This window comes from Pteropus medius, unplaced genomic scaffold (genome assembly GCF_902729225.1).
Source record: "Pteropus medius unplaced genomic scaffold, Ma_sr-lr_union100, whole genome shotgun sequence".
NCBI classification, from domain to species: Eukaryota; Metazoa; Chordata; class Mammalia; order Chiroptera; family Pteropodidae; genus Pteropus; species Pteropus medius.
This window is the reverse complement of record NW_024347791.1, coordinates 13,235,398-13,257,820: the sequence shown is the minus strand read 5'-3', so window position 1 is coordinate 13,257,820 and position 22,423 is coordinate 13,235,398. Positions and strand designations below refer to the sequence as shown.

Here is a 22,423-nt window from a genome sequence, read left to right as displayed (position 1 = left end):
ATATTTTCTCTCATTAGATTTTCTGTCATTGTTTATATATGAGAAAACTTTCAGTTTGTATATATTAGTTTTATAACCAGACTCCTTCCTTAATTATTATGTTGCTAATATTTTCCATTTGATTTTTTTTGTTTTCATTGTACCACTTGCAAATTATAGCTATATTTCTTTCCTTCTAATATTTATGCCATTATTTCAATGTTTATATCTTTTATTTCTTTTTCTTGTCTCATTTTGCTGGTTAATTCATTCTAAAAAGTGTCACTCTACTTTTAACTTTTTTGAGTGACTTTATTCTAAAGGATCCTTTTGTGTAAATATAGTTGACTTTTAGTTTTAATCCGGTCTAAAATTCTTTTTCATGTAACTAACTGACTGTTCCATAAGCAATTATTATTATGACAAGATGTTTCATTGTAATTTTACCAGCTTTGTTATAGTTTTTGTTTTCACTGCTTTCTTTGTTTTCTGGTCTTTGCTTTTGTTGTTGTTGTTTTTTGTTTTTTGGTGTTTGTTTTAGTTTTTTTTTATGGTGATATTGGTTAATGAAATTCAGTAAGTTTCAGGTGTCCAATTTAACAGTAAGGCATATATATGTTGCATTGTATTGGTCTTTGCTTTATGGTCCATATTTTTTATTATTTACACTTAGTAGTGACCTTTAAAAATTCAAATTATATAATGTGATTATTTTTAATTAAGAGATTATCTATTACCAACTTGTTAATTGAATATGAAGATATCAGCATACTTTGAAGAGGATCAGAATATGCCACCCCAAAATGTGCCACTATGGTGTAAGGATTATTTTGAACTGAAGGCAACTGAGAAATAGCAGACATGAGGGAAGCTCTCAGCCCTTCCCTTTTCTGCCTAAAAGCAGGGAATACATTTTCCTTTGTAAAGGTGAAATAAAATTTCATTTGTAGAGATGCCCCTGCTTTCCTGTACCAAGAAGAGAATGATTCTTATCACAAGAGGTGACTTGAGTCTGCTTAACAAACCTTGCTAAAAAACCCTTATATGTCATACATTTCCTAGTCACCTTCTCACAATTTACCACATCTAGAGGCCCCAATCCCAACTCCTCCGTTTTTTTTTGTTTGTTTGTTTAGTCACTTCTCCACAATTTATTCCCTTTTGGTAAAATGATTGATAAGCCCCCAGGACTGATCACCCGTTTGGAGTCCTGTGCATTTAAAGACGTCAATGACATTTGTTTGCCTTTTCTCCTGTTAGTTAATGTCTTCTATCAGTTTAATTTCTAGTCGTCAGTCACAGAACCTAAGAGGGTAGAGAAAAAATTTCCTTTCCTACAACTTCCATTTTTCTTTTTTACCCTTGACTTCTTTGTTGTAATTTTGACTTTACTGTGTTAAGAAAGAGTTTTCAGAAAAGGGTAAAATCATGTCTTATATAGATTTAATAATGAACAGTTATTAAAGGATTTAATTAACTTGTATGACATGAGGGAACCAAGTAGACGTTATAACAGGTTCAGAGAAAGTCAGAACAGCACAGATTTATGTGAGGTAAAGAACTCTTGAGATGAGTTGCGAATGGAAGCAAAACTGGTTTTTCTATAGGGGATAGGAAGTCAATTAAAACACTATCAGGCAGGTCACAATGTACATTTCTACCAGTTATTTTTAATTTACAAATAGTTACAAAATAGCCCAAAGACAATAATGGGACTAGAATTCATTAACCCAGGTGTATACATAGTTTCCTTTGGAACACAATTTATTTTCCTTTGACTTTACTTTTACATAGGAAATATTTATGATATTTATTTTATATATTATTACATAATTAACAGAGTTGCTTAGTCTTCATTCTCTATATCAAGGGTAGGAAATTTTTTCTTTAAAGGTCTAGATAGCAAATATTTTAGGTTTTGTGGAATTCATACGGTTTCTGTCATATATTATTTGTTTTATTCTTTTTCTTTTCTCTCTGCAGTCCTTTACAAATGTAAAAACGATTATTAGCTTGTGGGCTATACAGAAACAGGCTGTGAGCTGTATTTTGCTGACTCTGCTCTATGTAAATGATTGAAGTTCAGCACCAGTCTTCATACTATTGGTTTCCAGTTCTTGAGATCTCCTTGATAAATTTCTTGGCTAACCAGTATTCGTTATCAAATGCACACAAACGCAAACACGTTCTCCTGAGAAAGCTCACTAAGGCAATGTACTTATTTTTAACCAGTCCCTGCATGTTTCTCTATGCTTTTATGCGGAGCAGTGACACACCAAGAAAACAACAGTGGGAGTGATGGACCCTCGCTCGGTACAGGCTATGTAGAGGGGTATAAGCGAGGAAAAGTTTTTCTTTTTTTTCTTTTTTTCTTACCCTTCTAGGTTCTTTTGGCTCGTGTAATAATTAAATTAACATTAGACAGATTAACAGGAATAAAAGCAAATTTAATTTTGTATGGATGAGAGCCCCAAAGATAAGGGCAAGTTGGACAGTTGAGGCATATATGCCATTCTGAGCTAAGGAATGTGAGTAGGGGCTTAAGACACCAAAAGGGAGGAGGATAATTCACAGAAGATAAGAAGAGCAGGCATTTGATAATTAGCTGTTTGCCCTGCCATGCACATAGGTCTTTCTGATAAAGTTATCTCTGGTAATAGCTTTCTCTTTCTTGTAATAGGCCAGGCCCCCTATCTAAATTCTTTTAAGTAGTTAAGAAAGAGATAAAAGATTTCCTTGAGTTGGCAGGATCTTGATTGACTTTAGCTTTAACCAATTCACATGCCAAAGTGGTGCATTTCGGGGTGGCATACTCTGCTCCCCTTCAGATGCATTGCCTGAAGACAAATTTAAGTAATAATAAAATTGAATACAAGTTGGTTTATCCAAGTTCATTTCAAGAGTAAATTCAACTTCCACTTCCATTTATGATGTACTTACAAAGATTGGATATACCTTCCTCCTCAAAACAACAACAAAAATGGAAAACTATGAAAAAATAGTAGTGAAGACATTGATATCAAAGCAGTGAAGAACAGTAACCCCTTTGAAATAGGGAAGAACAAGGTGAGGCCTACAATTGCCCAGTTTCACCTGAAGGAAGTTACCAAAATGTTGTGCAGTTACGTGGAACTCTGGCAGAGCTTGGCATTAACGCTGAGATGAAGTGACAGGGCAGGGAGTCTGGGGAAACCAAGACAGCTAGAGTCCCCAGGGCAGAGTAGTGATAAGGAGAGAGCTGCACAAAGAGCTCAGTGAATGAGCTGAATACTGATTAGTGCATGCATGTGAGAAAACCACCCAAAGTAGGAAAAATAAAACACTAGACGGGATCAGAGGGGCCAGTGCCCAAATGTTACATCCGGGATTGAATAGTGCTTATTTCCAACAGCAAGAGTGAAAAACCTCATAATTCTTTAGGTACAGGTTAGAGTATCAAAGAAGGGTCTCACCTCCTTAGAGGATTAAAAAAAATTAAACTTAGACTAAATACAGCTCCTTTTCTTCTTAATGAAGCTTAAAATCAGGACCTGAAAGTATCACTTTCCAAGTAACTTAACTGTATTCCAGAAAAAAATAATTCAAGAATATTTGTGAAACTACAAAAATATTCAGTTTTCAAGAATCTAAGATTTCCAATGTATGGCATTCAATTAGAAATTTCCAACCACACAAAGAAGTCGGGGGGTGAGGCGGGGTGGGGGGAAAGCATAATGGGGAGAAAAAAAAAATCAAAACTGACCTTGAAATGACACAGAAGGTAGAATGAAAAACAACTGTGTTCCCTCCATTTGAGATGTTAGAGAAAAGATTGAAAGTATGAGGTAGAGATATGAAAGTTCTAAAAAACATACAAATTAAACTTCTAGAGATAAGCAATGGAATGTTTGAGATGAAAAATGCAATATGTGGCTTTAACTGCATGTCAGACAGTTGACAAGTGCAGATTAGTGAAATTGAAGATATAGCAATAGAAACTCTCCAAAATGAGAGAGGAAAAAAAAAAAAAGACTGGTGGCTGGGGGAACCCCTACCTCCCTCCGCCTGCCCCGCCAGCCCCGGTAAACTGTGAGTTAATGTAAGTGGCCAAATGTATATGTATTGATATCAGTTGGAATGGTGGAGAAAAGTTTCTGAAAATCTTCTTCATAAAAGTAATACTGGCAAAAATGGTCACAATCAACTTTTTCAGAAATTAATGAAAGAAATTCAAGCAGAGGCTTGCAGCAATCATGAAGCATTTATTCAAGGAAAACTAGATCTCGGTAAGAACAGCAAGCTTTGTGGTGTTTTAACTTGCTCTCTTACGTCCCCGCCCAAACCCCTATGGCCAGGGTAGCCTTCAAAACCGATAACCTGGCAGCCATGTGAGAGGCCATATGGTGTCAGAGATCTTTCAAAACCCCATTTCCATAGAACTGTCATTATTTGACCTGTCCAGCGATTCTCTGGAAGACCCTGCTCACAAAGCTCGTCTTTATTTTACCTAACTCAGATCTCTTCCAGTGCAAACAGTCTCTTTTGGGGAAGTGGAGTATTTGTCATGAACAATTGTTTAACATTCCTGCTGCCTTAAGTGGTAGGTATCATTGTAACAAACAGTAGGCTAACCAAAAAGTTTAAAAGGAAAGCTGAGGAATAAGATGTTCATAGGGGACTTTGAAGAAGCTCTGTCATATTCCAGAAAATCTAGAAGGCTGTGCAAATGTTTAGGGCAGTGAGCATGCTCAGGAAACGCCTGCGAAAGCCCTAAGCTCTTGGCTTTGGCCGACATTTGAGGCTGAGCAAGGTGGGGTGAAGCAGAGTTGTCTATGAGCTGTTGAAAGTGTGCCCCAACACACACACAGCTCTGCTGCAAAGACCGGGAGACAGATTAGTTTCATGAGGTTAAAGAAATCTTGTCTAATTGTTAGCTAACTACTAAGCTAACCAAGCAGAGTGGCCATACAGCACAAAGAATATACACTCTATAGAATTCATTTAGAAAAGTCACTAACCACCACCCACCACCACCACAAATAAGAGCAAGAAATATAGTGTGAGTGGATTACAGCAAGGAGGTGGGGAATGAAAAAAAAATTTTGAAGAAATAATGCTGAAAAATTTTTGAATTTCCAAAGTTGTTAAAAACACTAAGGTCATAGATCCAAGGATTCCAAAGAACTCAGCTACCAAGAACTATAAGAAAACTATACTAAAGGTGAATCATAATCCACCTGTTTGTTTGTTTTTATTTATTTTCAGGCAAGGCAACCCTTGGTTGACCTCACAGATTGCAAAGATCTTGTCAGTTTACAATCCCTTATTTTATTTTATTTTTTTAATTTTTTACGCCTACAGCACCTGGTCTTCCTAGGTGGTTTCCCATCCAAGTACTAACCAGGCCCAACTCTGCTTAGCTTCCAAGATCAGATGGGATCAGGCTTGTTCAGGGTGGCATGGCCGTAGACATAGTTCCAATGTTTAAAACCAATGAGTGATAATAAGAAAATGTAAAAGTAACCAGAGACTACAGGAACATTATAAATAAGGGAAAAAAAGAAAGATGACAGCAGATTTCTTATCAGAAACAGCAAAAGCTAGAAAACAAAGCTAGGATATCTTTAAAGTCCTTTAAAACAAAACAAAACAAAACAAAAACTTTTCACACTTATGTAGCATGTATATGCCACAGGCATCAGTTTATAAAAGAAGAAAAATGGGGTACTGTTCACCAATGAGCTGACAAAATTTAAAGCCTATGTTAAAAAAAAAAGTCTAGGAGGAAATTTTGGATTTCTTAAGGTCAGAATTGGACAGAAAATCAGTCTGCTGTTACTGGATAAATGAAGGATGTGTACATGAGGGAAGAGAACAATTAAAAAACAAGTTGAAATAAAAAGAAACTTTAGTGAAAACTTGGGAAAATAGGCTAAAATTCACTAAGAAATTATTTCCATCAAATTTTGTCTACATATTTTTATTATAAAGGATTTTGAACATATTGAAAATATATAATATGACAACTTGGGCACTCATTACTAAGCTTAGTAAAATTTTAATGTTATATTTGCTTCGTACTTTTCTATTTAAAGAAATAGAATATTACAGACTCGGTTGATGTTCACAGTGTTCGTCACCCTATATAAAATCGTTTTTGCCGCCCTTCCCAGAAGTAATCACTTTTCTGAATTTGGTGTTTTTAGTTACCGAGCGTATTTATTTTTAAAAAACATATAAATATAATATTTTATTTTATGCATTTAAACTGTATGTAAATTGTATCAAATAAATGCACTCTTTGGTAATTTTTTTTCTCAATTTAAAAATTTTGAGGTTTGTTTTTATTGATACATTAACTATAACTCATTTAGTGATAGTCTATATAGTTAGTACATGTATTCTACAGTATGAATCTTCCAGAATTTATTTTCTTGTTATGGACATTAAGATTGTTTGTCATTATCACAAAAAATGCCGTGTAAATCCTTGTACATATCTACATATGTATGCAAGCAAATGTTTCTCTATACTGGTTTCCTCTGTGTGGACTAGCTAGGATTTAGGTATATGTATTCTTAACTTCAGCATCTGTTGCCAGATTACTTTTCAGAGGACTATACCCACTCACACATCCTTCACTAGTTCCTGTTGTTCCACATTCTCACCAAAACATAGCCTATATGATGGATGTAAAATGAAATTCATTGTTTCAATTTGTATTTTTTTGATTACTTGTCATGAGTGTATTAACCATTAGATTTTCCTTTCCTGTGAGTTGTGTTTACATCTTTCCTGTCATTATTCTATTTGTTTTATTTTTATTTTTATGAGTTTTAAAAATATATATTGAATACCAGTTGATCAGTATCTTATCCCAGTTTATATTGTGTATGGTATCTTATAATACACAAGTTTGAATTTAAACATAGTAATAATTATTAATACATAATAGCTTTTTTTTCTGTCATTTTTAGACATCTTCCTAAAGTCATAAAATATCTTCTGTTTTCATCTAAACGTTTTAAGAGTTTGCTTTTCAGCTTATGTCTTTAATCCACTAATCCACTTGGAATTTTTAGAATTGATTTTACATATGATATGAGGTAGGGATGGAATTTAATGTATTTTTATCTTTGTTTACCCTTTTCTTTTTCATATAAGTGACCGATTGCTTTCCCCAACTTTTTTTTCTCAAATAATTTAAAAAATTTAGAGTACACTTAGATTTGCAGGAAACTTGCAAAGATGGTACAGAGAATTCCTATGTACTTCACACCCAGCTCCTGGATTGTTAATATCTTACATTAGTATGGTTCGAAGTAGACTATGGAACAGGTTGTCCTACACATTCTAGAAGTATAGAAAGGGACCTTGCCTTTCTACAGCAAAAATGGTATGGAAATTTAGTTTAGGGTTCTTATCTCTTTTAAAGACGGTATACATATTTTAAAGGTGGTTCAAATCAGAATTGGATGATTGTGTCATAAACATGGACATAAGTATAAATCGATTAATTAAAGTATAGTAAAGATTTCTTGGACTGTGTGTGAAATGGGTCTGCAATACTGTTCTTTAGACTGAACTCCAACTGAACCATTCTGATTAAACTGTATTAAATCATAGTGTGAAGTCAGGGGAGAGGAGAAAGCTATGTGAATTTGAACATTTGGAGGTCCTGGAAAACTGGAATATAATGTAGTTTAGAGATCCTTGGATGTATTCTCTGCTTTCCATCTTCAAAATGGGTATGGATTTGTTGATGCGGAATCAGCCTCAAGAACTACTGGTGTTCAGTATTTGTAAACACTCCTTTAAGTGGAAGCTTATTGGTTTTTGCTTTGGGGAGGGGATGTACATTCTAAATTTAAAGTACAGCAAGAAATGGCTTCTTGGTTCTAGCAGAAATTTATCCTGTATTAGCATCTGTGCCTCCTACTAAGGAACTTTGGGGCCAGTGGCATCTAAACTGCGATATTTGCATTTATTTCTTTCTCTCTTGTCACATTGCTTCTAATAATCTATATTTTGGCTAAATAAGTTTGAAACCTAATACAGTCTTATGGTATATGTGTGTTTTGGGGGTGGGGAGGTATAGGTTTTCTTTCTACCATTTCATACTATACCTGAAATGATATCTTCACGAACTAAATTTGAGAGATTTACAAATGTCGGCATTAAAGATGAACAATCTCAGACACTCTATTCCTGTATGTTTCGATTATTTCTTATACTAGCTCTCATTCTCTTTTATCTAAGAAGGAATAATCTAAGGTTAGTTTAGCCTTAATTAGTGAAAAAAGAATTAAACAATAAGTCAGTAATAACAATAATAATATTAAAATGTAACAGGAGTTAACCTAAATTTAGTAATCCCATTTAGGACTGCAGAGAGGTTTATACTACAATTTATAAAAATACAGTCTTGTAAAGATTAATTTTGGTAACCTTTGAATGCCACTCTCATATTAGCCTCTCCTCATCCCTGTGTATGCATATGAGATACTGCCTTCATTTTCTGATCGTTGGAGACCTGCAGATGAGTTTGCAGAGGGATAGAAGAGTGTATATGCTAGATTATAATTGGAGGTATGTTAGAATTCCACATATAGGAGGGATCTGTTGTCTAGAACCTGACACTTCCAGGGGGTTAGAATCCAGGAATATGGAGAATGTTCCTGATCTTGGCAGTCAATTCTCGTTTGCACTTATTTGGAAATCAGCAAAAGACCTAGGACACAGTACCGTAACAGAAGGCTTTCAGGAAACTACTAGAAAATGTGGAATTGTTTGGTAAAAATAAAAAATTGGGGGAAGAATTTTAATCAAAAAATTGGGGGAAGAATTTTAGGATAGTTACAAGTGTGCCACAACAAGTGGTCAAGTGGTGTTTTGTTTCAGCCTGTTGTCTTCTTATTGTCAAAATGATGTTTGAATTATTTTTGCAGTATTTACAGCTATAAAGTTTGTTTATATAAGAAGTTGATTATCACCAAGGGCCCTCTCTAGACAGTTCTAAACAATAGAATGGGGAATAAAGATTTCTTCTAAAACCTACTCCTAGTTTTGCTGTACTAGGCCAAGCATTCTTTTGCTTACTCTTATGCTTTTGTACTGCATGTCAGTAATAAAATATACACACTAAAATGTGGAGATTCACAAAGGGATGTGTAATACATTTGAACTTCAGCTTAAGAGCAGTGAAAATAACGTCAAGGAAAATAGTGAACATAACTTTTTAAAGAAGTTGATACTTTAGAGAAGAAGCCAGTGAAATTCATGAAAGTGCTATTTCAGTTCATAAAAAGAAGTTTAGAATATGGACGGCCAAAAAATGTAAGGTTGATTCGTTATAAGGCTGATCAAATCTCATTTTGTTCTGTGAAGTCACCTAACACACTTACAGTTGTGCTGAGAATGTGAATCTGCCTTCTGTAACATTTTCTCACTCTTTAAGACAAAGAAGTAAACATAATGTAGATGAGACTGTATGGAACCAGGTGTTTACTTTTATCTCATTGAAAAATTGATGATGTGTTATGGATTTCTCTTTCTCTTATCAGACATGATCTCAGTAATTTATTTAAAGATAAATGCTTTACTTCTTGAAATGTAACATTAATTGTAGCTCATTAGATATTTTAGTCCCCTAACTCTAATCTCAAACTACAAATAAAATAAAATAAATTTCCTTTAGTCATAATACTGTTGAATCCCTAATATGGACAGTCACTTTGCCAGATCACAGGCTGTAATGGGTGAAGGACTGATCATTTCATGGTAAAAATGAAACATGATGAAATATTTATAGTAAGAGGATAAATAATCTGATACATTTGTTTTTCCCGTGGAACACTTCTTTAGAATAGTTACAGGTGTGCCACAACAAAATGTTCAGATAAATTCAGTCAAGTCTGGGCTTTGTATATTTTTTTTTTTTTTTTTTTTGGTCATCCTCAGTGTTTTGTAATCCCAGATCTTCTCTATGGCTGTGATTTGATAATACTCATTGTGAATGTAGTGTTTGATTCCCAGGTGTTTGTAGCCAGGAAATCCTTTTTTAGGCAACACCTGTGAACATCTGTACCCAGGTTACCTTGTTGAGATATGGAGGAGATTATAGAACATGAATGCAAGAAGCTCCTAACTCTACGTCAGTCAAGAAAGGTTCATAAATGAAGTTAGATCTACATTGAATCTTAAAGGTCAAGCTGTTTGTAAGGATGGATAAGAGGATCATGAAAGAGAATTCCTGTCATTTTAAGTAGTTTGAGACCTTGAGATTACTGGAGGTACTGATCCGAGCATGTCAGGGAGAGGCTGAGAAGAATGTTAAATGAGGGAATGTTAAAAACATATTGTAAAATCTGTTATATTGTTGGAACTTTATCTGGTGGTTTCTCTGGTTGAGAAACCATTGGAGGTTTTAAAAATTGAAACAAAAAAATTTTTTTGACTCTTGGCAGAGCAGAGTCCTGATGAAAGTCATGTTTTTGGAAGAGTACTCTAGTGACAGCGTGGGGTGATTTAAGTGGTATGCAAGTAGTAGCTGAGAATTGATATGTAATAATCAATATGATTCATCAATGAGAAGAGCATTTGTCACTGTGGAAGAAAGAAACTCAAGCAGTTTAAGGAGGTGGAATATACTGGATCCGATCCTCCTCATTTCTGCTTTGAGACTTAAATGGATGGTGGTGCCCTGACAAGGGCCTCATTTTTTAAAAAAACAAAACAAAACAGTATTTTCAATTACATACTTTCTAACTTTAAATTTTGTAAGTTTCACTGAAGTTTGTAAGTACTCAGAAAACTATGCAATTTAAAGATAGAAGAGGATCAACTACACTAATAATTGCCTGTGTTCTAGAACAAACTGTTTTTTTTGTTTTTTGTTTTTGTTTTTTTTTTGAAGTTTAGAGCTTGAACAATTCCTCTTCCTTGATAAATTCTGGACCACTTGGGAGATAACTTAATAAAAGTTATAGCCATAGAGATCAAAGTATTCCCTGCTGAATACTGGGCATGAGGATGTAGCCTAGATCTGCAGGAACAGTGGGCTTCCTAAATTCTGAACTCCAAAATTAGACTTTACCCACTCAGTCCCTGCTGACACTGAAAGACCATAGCCCAAGAGAAATCCCTAAAAATTACAACAGAGGAGCAGACCAGAATGTAGGCTCTCTGCAGACAGCCCTTTTTCAAAAGAGAAGAGCAGGATTATAGAGGCCTAGTTTCTTATCCCTAAAGGACCAGCCCGGGTGGTGTGCATGAGTGAGGGAGTGCTGGGGACATACACTAATTGATGTCCCTTCCCGTGAAAAGTAAAGCCAGGGTTAAGGTGGTTCCTTTTCTCCTGGTCAGTGGCATCGCTATGACTAGAAAACATTTAATGGAATTTTATGCTAGATTTATTATAGGTATAGTTTCATAATTCCAGAGTGAAAGTGATCTTGAACACCATTTACTTCACTCCTCTCATTTCTACAAATGGGGAAAATGTGGGCCTAAAAAGGTCAACTTACTTAAGATAACGCAAGTGGAAGAGCAGATCTTCTGAGTCACCGTGCCGACATCTATTTATAAGTAGGAATGTTAATGCATTGCTTTTTCAATAGAAAATTAAGTGATTTCCTCATTCTCATTTTTTGTATAGAAAACCAAAATATGAGAGTATTAAAGATAATAAAGCAATAATTCAGCTACCTTAAAACAACTATTGTTATTTTTAATATATATTTTTTCAAATGCTTTTTTAACACATAAAACTTATATGTGAAGTATAACTGTGACATCCAAATTAGAATTGTTTTCTGAGGAGGGCTCAATCTGGTTCTTGCAAAAGGACTTATTTTGCTACTTTTCTTTTTTATAGAGAACCATTCTGAAGAAATACAAGGTAGTATCAAGAATACCCTATGACACATCTGGAAATTATTGTCCTAACATCAGGGTTGATTGTATGATCTTGGATTGCCTCTCCTGAAACTAAATAAGAGATTAGACCAGATATGGCAAATATGTTTGTTTTCTCCTTCCCATAACTTGATCAATTAGTGGTGACTGCACTGAAGAATGCTGGGAAGATGGCTGGACTTAGCTCACATTATTCACCTGGTTAGTCTATCACAAGAAGGAGGGAGAATAGCGTGTGTGATGTTTATTTGCATCCCTATTTGGGCAGTTGCCAAGATACCTTCTGGTTGTAAAATTCTGTGATTATATACATCAGAAGCTATTTTTTTTTTCAGAGCTAAACTAATTTATAATTTTACTGGGATTTAAATGAAGTTATTCTTCAGACTAACTAGGATGGCATACTTATCTATAGATGTCAAGGGACCAGTCTTCTGTTTTCATATGATGAAAAAAATCATTCCATATAAACATATACACACAAAGCCATTGTGAACTAAGCTCTGAAAACTGTAACTGAAGCTTATATTAATTTTTTTGCTCAGCGTGAGCAGTGTTTTTCCATGGAGACAAATGTCTAAAAGGAGAGAATATACAGTTGACTTCCTAAGCATATGAGGAATTAAACCAGAGTGTTGTAGTAACTAAGCTATCTTGATAAGAAATGGGATCTAGTTCTTTGTTATTGAGGATCAGGCTTTGGTAGTGTTTAGTATTTAATGTCAAAACTCAAAAATGTGTTTTCTTTTGGTCAGTGATACCTTAGCTGTAAAGCATAGTTTCTAAACTGCTTGGCTCAAATATGCTTATTACATAAAAAAATTATAATGATTTTATGTTGCATTTAAGTTTTATAAACCGCAAGGTCTTTCTGTTCCTTAGTCTCATCATTGCAGGTATCAGTTATCGCTATATTAGTTAACACTGGAAGTGCTATTACAGTATATTTTAAATTAATATGTAGCCTGGCAAACTTCCTTTTACAGTATGTGGAAAGACTTATGCTCATCAATCATTCAAGATTTAGTAATGAATGCTTTTAAAATAACATTTAATATTTTTTATTTATTTACCAAAGATCTTATATTTTATAAAAAGCCAGAAAAATATAAAGAAAATAAAATTGTTTATAATCCTAGTATCCAGAAATTATTACATCTGTATGTATATACATACATCTGAAATTATGTAATAATTTCTGCACACTAGGATTATCCAGAAATTAGGATCATTCATATTCTGTGTGTGCACATGTGGTGTTATCTTTTCACATACCATGTATTTGAACATTTTTTGTATCATTAAGCAATCTCACAGAGCATGATTACTATGGTACATCTGAGAGCATTGGTGAGTTGCATCTTATGGATATACCATTATTTATTCATGCTTCCTTTTTTTGGACATTTAGATTGCTTCAAATTTTGTAAATAATACTGATTAGTGTCAGCGTACATAAATATTTCTGTATATCTATGATTTCGTTAGATTAAATCCTTAGAATCTATTAGGTCAATTGATACTAAAGTTTTAAAGATTTTTAACATATTGCCTTCCAGAAAGTTATGCCAGTTCACTTTATCCACAGTGTATTACAGAGCAACGGTTCATCTATCCCTTTGCCTGGTTTTAAATCTTTGTAGATGAAAAATACTTAGTTACTTTGCATCTCTTTAGTTACTAGTAAGTTTGAAGTTTTCCCCCTATTTATCAGCCCTTTGCAGTTGTGTGGTATGTATGCGTGTATGTGTGTGTGTTTATATATTTTGGTGTTTTTAATATGCTTCCTCTTCTAAAGTGGTATGGAATGGGGTAAAGAGTGTGAACTTCTAATTCATCCAGACCTGAGCTTGGCTTTTGGTTGTCACTTAGATATTTTCATGTGTCTTTGGGCAAACTACCTGTCATCTATGAACCTGAAGTTTACTGATCTGCAAAATAGGACCATTATGAGATTCATTTGAGACACTTATCTCAGAAGAGTCACTCAATGGTAGCTACACTTACCCTCCTCTTTCTCATTTCATCATTATTACCTACCTGTCATTATTTCTCTGTTTAGATCTTTTTGAACAAAATTGAGGGGAAGGTTCATTTAGGTCTGCTATTTGCCTGTAAACAGAGTAGGTAGGTTCTCCTCATGGTCTACCTAATGGTCTCTGTTGAAATCTTCTTTTCAGTATTGCTGATGGGAGCTAATTGATATATATATATATATTTACATTATATACAGTAAGAAAGGAGTGGAAAGAGCCAGCATTGGAATAGGCCCAACCACCATAGGATCAGCCTTTTCTATCCTGGGTCTGATACTACTTTTTCATTAAGGGTTGACTCTCTGTTTTGCATTTTTATGCTGCCTGTAGCTGCTGCTTAAATGCCTGAGCTTGTAGTGGAAGCCAGCAGGGTAGACTAGACAGTGAGGAAGATTCCTTTGCTTGTGTTGCCAGCTTATCTAGAAAACTTAAATGAATGAATGGATCATCTATTCAAGGGAATTTTAGTTATGGAATTTCCAAAAGAAATGCATTTTTCAGTCTCCCTCATAAGGCAGTTCCATCAACAAACATCTGTTGACTCAGTATCCTATGTCAAGCACAGTGTCAGATGTTGGCAGTGCAGTGGGTAATGAGACACTAGTCTTTTTGTTGAAGATGCTAGATAATGATGCGATTTAAATGCATATAATATTACCAAATAAAAGGCAGGCTATAAGTACTAATGGCTGATAGAATACTCAAGGAGTTCGGAGAAGGAAGTGATCGAATGTTGGAGGATATTGTCCTAATGAGTCTCTAAAATATTGGACAAATTGAGTCTGATATTTTAAAACAGTGTTTTTGTTTCTTCCAAAATGAAAGGGTGAGACACAATTTTCTTTTGTGTTAAACTTTGCTGCTAAGTGCTTTGGCTACATCAAGTTAAGTCACAAGAGACAAATAGTCGTTTGAGTACATAAAATTTAGAACACAAGGCACACTCATTTACTTTCCTGATGTCGGTGTGGCAGGTGGAGATGACATGGGAACAGAGACTTGAGCACTCACACACTGGATTGTTTGTGGTTCTTTATGGTTTGAGAGAGGACAGGCACCATCAAACAAAATTTCTCATGGGTAGACCACCGTGACCAGAATGCAAAACCGTAAAAGTGACGGCTGGATTTTAATCAGCAAATCTGCTACTCCAGATTACCTAGGGACAGGTGCCGCTCACTCACGATTACAAAGGGAGCCAACTACTTTTATATATTTACATATTTAAATTCACTGTCTAACCACAATTGAGATACTTTTAAATTCCTGCTGCCAACTCCTCAGAGAATGAAGGGAGTGAAAAGAAGTAGTGTTGAGTAGAGGCTGGCCGTTTAGTCTGGAGGCAGGTCTTGGAGAACTTTGATGTCTTTCTGAAATATTTGGGCTTATGCTTGAGGGAATGGAGAACATTAGGAGGCATTTTAGAGTGTCTTCCCCACTCTACCCCCATTAGAAAATAATACTTGGTCATTACAAATTGGAAAGTACAGAAGAGCTATGCAGACGAAGTGCAGTTATTTCTTATAAATTCACTCTTTTTGTTTCCCACCCCAATCTCGTTTCCCAACTCTGTTCCTGACACACAGCGCCATGATTCAAACACACTTTAGGAGTGGTACTTAGATGTGGTGAATAGTAAGTTGTAGGAGAGCAGAAATCAATGAATATGTTGCAGGATAAGTCAATTATTAGGGATCTGAGCAGTGAGGGGAATGGGAAGGAGAGAACAAGAATCCTTTTAAAGAGAATCAACAGGAGATTTTGACTAATTTTAAGTGAGTGTGTGTGGGGAAAGGAAGAGGCAGATTTGTTTTATGACTGACTGCCTTTTCAAGCCCACATGACCCAGTCGTCATTAAACGGGAGAGACCTTACAGGAGGTAGATGACAGTTTTGTTTTGGGGCACTTTAAGTTTCAGGTGCTGTGAAATCATCGAACTGGTCGGGAAGTGTGGACTGTCTGTATGGAATCAGGGATCCAGGTAGCAGTGATTGTTGCATCTTCTCTGTTTACAGAGTGTTCACCTGTTTTTAACAAATCACCACTTAGCTTTACTGGCATCTTCTTTTTTATGGACAGTTTCTGAGGTTGTGGGGACAATTGAATTTAAGAAGCGCAGCAGTTCACATGGTATTCACAAAGCAATTATTTCTGTTACAAGATATATGAGGTCAAAGTTAGTGTGATTCGAGGGTGAGTGATTCCCAGATTTGACCATTAATCCTGTGGTAATAGAAATGGTGGCAGCTTTCACCTCAGACACCAAGAATAATGTGACAGCATTGTCCTCCACATGTTTTGACAAAGATTGCTGATTATCATGTTTACTGTAAAGCACTCCTGCCTTTTAGGTTTTGCCTATAAATAAGAGAGGCATTTGTAGATATAACGTATGTTGACATTTTTAATGATGATCCAGAATCAGTCAGTTACATTTGAGTCTAGTTCTTGGAGAGGTCTAAATGGAAGGGACAGTTTGTTTACAACAGAGTCTTTCCTGCTTTGTGGGCTATCGTGATTAATTTTAACATTGGATCACAGCCGTCCAGAAGAGTTCCTTTTGCGTCTAGTCTTAGGATTACAAGCTCGGCCTTGTATTATAGCATCAGTGTCCTCATGTATATGTGCATTTTCTAACAATGGGTTATTTGTGTTTCAGTCTTGTTTTTTAGGTTTTTTTTTTCCCACCATGTGATGTCTGGCCTCAGCTTGCAGAGTTTAAAAATTAGGCATATTTTACTCATGACCTTTATGAAAATTAAAATTTTCAGTTGGTTATGTAGGTTTTAGTTGGTGCTAGAAATGCTTGCTAAAAGATTTTTTGTTGTTTTTTTGTTTGTTTTAAGCCTTGTCAGGATTTGAACCTGAGATTTTAGAAAATTGCACACCTGTGTTTATTATTTGACCCCGGGTAGATGGTGATAAATTTCATGAACAGATTCTCTTCCAGAGACCAGCACACTAGTTAAGTGCAGGATTTTAAATAGGTCTTTACCTTTCGTGATTTCTACATAATTTCACCTTAAAAACATTGCAGATATAGTCAGCAGAGGTAGATCTTTTATTGCTGTTGTCCCTCACATACCTCTGTTGTCTTGGCTGACCTCGAAAGAGGAGCTTCAGTTCTCACTACCTCGGTTTACTCATGTTCCTTCCGATGCCTCTGCTCTTTTTTGCTTTCCAGTCCTTGTGCAAGGGCAGAGTGCCATATTCCTGCCTTCCTTCTGCTGTTGTTTGAACAACTGGCCACACACCACTAGGTACACTTTGGGGACAGTCCCTTAGTACCTTGAGGGCCTGTGCTTCCACCAACTCCTCTGAAAGGGGTGAAGATAGAGAATCCCTAGAGCTTCTAGCTCAGTTCTCTTCTTCCAGTTCTGGTCCCCTCTAATATTCTTCATGAATTCTCATTCTCCTTCAGGGTTTGAGCATGTGAATTTTATTTACACAACAGACCATGTGTCTTAAAGCTCTCCCTACACACTTTTGTCCCATCTGCCACCATTCATTCGCCACTCCAATTTTGGCCATATTGGATTACTTCCTGTTCTGTAATTCTGCTCTTCTTTCTTATTCCTATCTTGCACGTTACTGTTTTTCCAAGAAAGCTTTTCACATACCTTCCCTTACCCCCTTATTATTTGCTCATACTAACCATAACTGCCTGAAGTCTTTGCTTTCAGGATCTTTCTGGGAATCCTTGCTTACTACTCCTCCCCTTTCTCCTAGGCAGACTTACATGTCTCCACTGTGTGCTCCCGTAGCATCCTCCTCATCCCTCTATTACACCTCTTATGCTAGTTATAGTCACAGGTCTAAGATAGATTAAGTATTCCCAGTAATGACCACAGTCCAACCACTGAGCTGGTAATCAATAAGAATTTGAAATAAGAATTGATGGCTCAAGATAGAGAGAAAGTGTGAAGGGTGATTATTTCTGCATCTGTTGTCATTCATGGGCTCAGTAGTTTGAGAAGCTTATATTGCCTATTTTGACTTTTAGAATAGAGTGTAAACTAAATGGGAATTCTCTATGTGGATTAAATTTTTTAAAATTGTTTCTTAAGTGTACTGTTTCTGTAGTCTGCAGATCATAACCATTTTAAATTAAGACATGGTACATACACATGTGTATATTCATGTGTTTATTTGAAACTGAAAGTTTTAAAGTATAATGAATACTCTTACTCTACTTGTAGTGAACATTGATGTTTTCTTTTCTGTTCTTTTCTGTTTAACTTTTCTCAATGCTATTCATGACCCATTCGATTGATTTCATAAGCCCCTGTGGGCCACAGTCAGTGCTTCGTAAGCCAGTGCTCTGAATAACCATGCTTTGTCCTGTGAGGAAGACTTGAAGTTTTGGTATATTAGTCAGGGCTCAACCAGAGAAACGGAACCAGAAGAAAATATATGTTAAGAGATTTATTGCAAGGAATTGGCTTATGCAAATGTAAGGGCTGGGTAACAGTTCCAAAATCTGAAGGGCAAACCTTTAAAATGAGAGCGAGGGTAGAACTCTTTAACAAGCTGAAACTATTGTCCACAGGCAAAATTTCTTTTCCTCCCGAAAGCCTCAGCTCTGTCTGCTCTTCAGGCGTTTGAATCAGGCCCACTCAGATTAACTAGGGTAAATTCCTTTACTTAACTGATTTTGGATTTTAATCACATCTACGAAATATCTTGTAGGAATGCCTAGATTAGTGTTTGATTAAATAATAGGAACCTGTAGCCTAGTCAAGTTGACACATGAAAGATCATCACAGTTGGTGTGTGGAGTCTGGCCATCAACTCATTTCATCTGAGGAGCAGGAAGCAATTTTAGTTCACCCAAAACTAGGATGCTTTGTATCATGTTACTGTCTTCCAGTGGACTAAAGTTAACCTTCTTGAGATTCTCACCCACTTGTTTGGCTCTTATTTCAGCCTCATTTACGTTTTTGCATTTTCTTCTACCACGCTGGGAGTTTTATACAGTTCTTTTATCTTAGGAGCCCCTATCCTTTAACTCAGACTGTTCTATGAGCTTCTTGAACAAATGGTCAAGTCCTCTTCAAGAGGCCATTTTACTCTGTCTCTAGGAAACATATTGGGCCAGAAGTGCTCTTTTCAAGGTTCTCAAGACCTTAGAGTTTAATATTCAGTTCTCATGATACCCCCTTAGCCCTCCCATCAGAGGTCATCCTTGGGTGCTTGTCATGGGAGAGTATAAATTTCTATACCTAAAGGACTTCTAAGCCTTAGAAAAGTTTCACTTTTGCTTCTCAGCCTCAAGAGAAGGTGTGGCCAGTGTCCCCTTTCTCCTCTTGAACCTCATCACCCACACATACTGTAGTACTCCCCTTCATCTATTTTTCTATTCAGACAATTCAGGATAATCTCCCTCCACAGGCCTTTAGAAACACAGCTAGCTTTGGCAGTGAAAAAAAGAAATAATACCAACTGCTAAGACAAATACTAGAACAGATCCTGACTTACTAACTCATCCCGTTGCATCTGTACAAGAGTATTAACTTCCATGAAAGAGAAGTCAGTTATTTCTTTTAGGAGATGACCCCATCCCCACCCCCACACAAAAAGGTGCCCATTGGTGCAAGTTCAATTTTTCTGTGATGATGACACCTGTCCAGTGGAAAATGGACAGAGGCCACCAGTTTATTTCATGCTGGCCACTAGTCAGTTTGTAAAGCATATGTCTCCAATTTAAACTAAAAGTCTGGTTGAGCTGAAAGAGAACATTGCTAATTTCTCACAGATATGTTTAATTGTATATAATAATTTAAAAAATGCTGTGAAAAACATGAGCATCAGTGAGATCACTCAGTTTTCTGTTGAACTGTGTACTGGAAAAACAAACTAATTTGGGCTTAACTGTCTTAGAATTTCTCTAAATTTAGAATAAGCTAAGTTTACATTTATTTATGATAAAATTTTTTGATTACTTTAATGGCATAAACTGCGAAGAAGTATTAAACTCACTTTTAAAACTTTTCAAGTACTTCAGCAACACTTATTTACAGCTAAATTATACTAATTATATTTGAATTCTGTTTTGTCACAATGAAGAGAGATAGATCTAATATAATAAATAAATCTAATCTTTTTATTTCATTGATAATTTCTGTATATTTGACCTTAATAAAAAACTCCACTTAGGTTGAAATATTATTTCTTTAAATGTCTTCGTATATATAACTATCCACAGAGTCAACCATTGCTTTTTTAAATTCAGAGAGTTTACACCCTCCATATTTGGTCGTTGATTATATACACTTATGAAGTGGTCGGTGCCACTGAAAATACAAAAAAAAAAAAAATGTATATTTGATTTTATTATGGATTTTGTATACATTCTACAAATAGGTCTGGGGAAATAGAAATTTGCTCCAGATGATATGAGAAAAACCACTATCAAGATATGATCATCTTTGTCACATGTCAAGAGACTAGTTTTTGGAACCAGAGAATATTCTATTTTAAGAGATATGTGATGGTAATTTTATGTGACAAGTTGGCTGGGCCATGGTGGCTAGATATTTGGCCAAACATTATTTTAGCTGTCTCTGAGAGGGTGTTTTTGAATGAGATTAACATTTAAATTGGTGGACTTTGAGTAAAGCAAATTGCCCTCTAGCAGAGTGGGCCTCATCCAACCAATTAAAGGTCTTACTAGAAAAAGACTGACTTCCCATGAAGAAGAGAGAATTTTGTTGGGAGCCTGCCTTTGGACTTGAACTACAGGATCAACTTTTCCCTGGATCTCTGCTACTGGCCTGCAGATTTTGGATTTGTCAGCCTCTGTAATCGTGTGAGCCAATTCCTTAAAATAAATCTAGCTTGTTATAAATACAGAAGTAATTTTATAGACACACACACACGTGTGTATATGGTACACATCTACATTTGCACACATCCTCTTGGTTCTGTTTCTATGGAGAACTCTGACAGATATGGGTTTCTGAGTGTTGCCTTTCGAGCTAGCCTGCTTTTTACCTCCCATTGTGTAGAGTATGTTTGTCCACTTCCTGTTCTTTAGTTATCCATGAAACCACTGGGCTGACAATTAGTGAAATACACCTTTTGTCCTTCTAGACTTTGTCTTCATTAATTATCTTTATATGCACCATTGTTCTCTGAGCTTCAAATTTCTCAGGTGAAAATATGAAAAATAAGCAGTCTCTTTTTTCTGCCTTACTGGATCAGTTGATACAAGAGTTAAAGATAATCTTTATATAGTTTTATACTGTCTGTAATTTACTTCCAATTAAGCATACACATCACAATATTTATGGGTGTAACTTTGTTTTAGAAGCCTTCAGTTAGCATTCCAGGTACACCAATCACAAATTCTTATTCTAGGATTAATTAGTATTTGAAAGACCCTAATTAGAAGTCTGTACTCCAGAGCTAGGTACTTTAAATCTGCACAAAAAAAGTTTATTAACTTTAAGGATGTTACTAGTAATTGGTGAAATGAGTGACATTGGAAATATGTGGATTAGCCTCAGAAATATTTAATGTTAATGGGCTTCAAGTCAGAGAAGGCCAGCAAGCTAACAGCTTTTGGAGTAACATCTAACTCCAGTATGCATTTGGTCTTGTTTTATAATACGTAGGCTTCTGTCGAGTGATCGGATTAGAAGGTTAGACATAATACTGTAGAATATTGTCACGACTGCTTTAAGTATACCTTTATGCAGGTTACTTGTCAGAATACTTTAAGGACAGACATCTGGGACTTTACTGAGCTTGTAAGATAGAGCTGTGAGTCTGTATTTGTACCATCCTGCTTGCTAATGCTATTATATGCAGCAGAAAGCCCTCACCTATTTAGAATCTTTGGAGAATGTCATGTTTACCCCCAAATGCCTGATAATTGTGAAATCCAATTTGGTTTACATTGGTTTCCGACAGGACCTAATATACTCCCTGGCACACGCTAGGCATTAAGAAAATGATTCCGTAAATCAGTGAACTGGCCTTGGTTCTGGGGGAAGGAAAGGAAGCTGAAGTTCTGGTGATACATTGTTTCAAGGCTGTCAGGATCCTCCTTTCTGAGAATAGTTTATCACCAGATTTCTTTTTAGAACTTCAAGATAAGGACTATCATCTCCATGCTTTCTCTTAGTTTCAATTTAATCTCTTTAGGAGAGCTGCTAAAATCATGTGAAGGTGAGTCAGAGTTGCACCAAGGAAGCTTGTGATAAGTGGGGCTTATTTGCGGAAGCATGTGAATGCTTGGCTTATCTCCAGGAGCATGCTGTGCCAGCCCATCATCTGAAATGCAGCATGCTAGCACCTGGAACATTTTCCATCTTTGATGTGTCGAGAAGATGAAGTGAAACCCGGATGAAAGGCGGAATTGAGACCTTGTGGAAGCATTGTAGGAGATTCCTCCCAGTCAATATTTACAGAAAATCCTGAATTTATTTTGATTTGCGTTGATTAAAGAAAATATGTCATAAAGAAGCAAAGGAAATAAGTTTTTTTCTCCTTTTTGAAAAAGTGTTGC

General features: G+C 35.7%; 1 protein-coding gene and 1 non-coding gene across 11 annotated transcripts in view; one reads left to right on the top strand and one right to left on the bottom strand.

The window, feature by feature from the left end:
• Positions 1–22,423, top strand: part of PPP1R9A (protein phosphatase 1 regulatory subunit 9A) — a 262,803-nt gene that overhangs the window by 109,112 nt on the left and 131,268 nt on the right. The gene's annotated exons all lie outside the window — the stretch shown is intronic.
• LOC120615244 (5S ribosomal RNA) lies at positions 5,311–5,429 on the bottom strand. The gene has a single exon (XR_005656212.1). It is a non-coding gene; the product is annotated as a 5S ribosomal RNA (ribosomal RNA).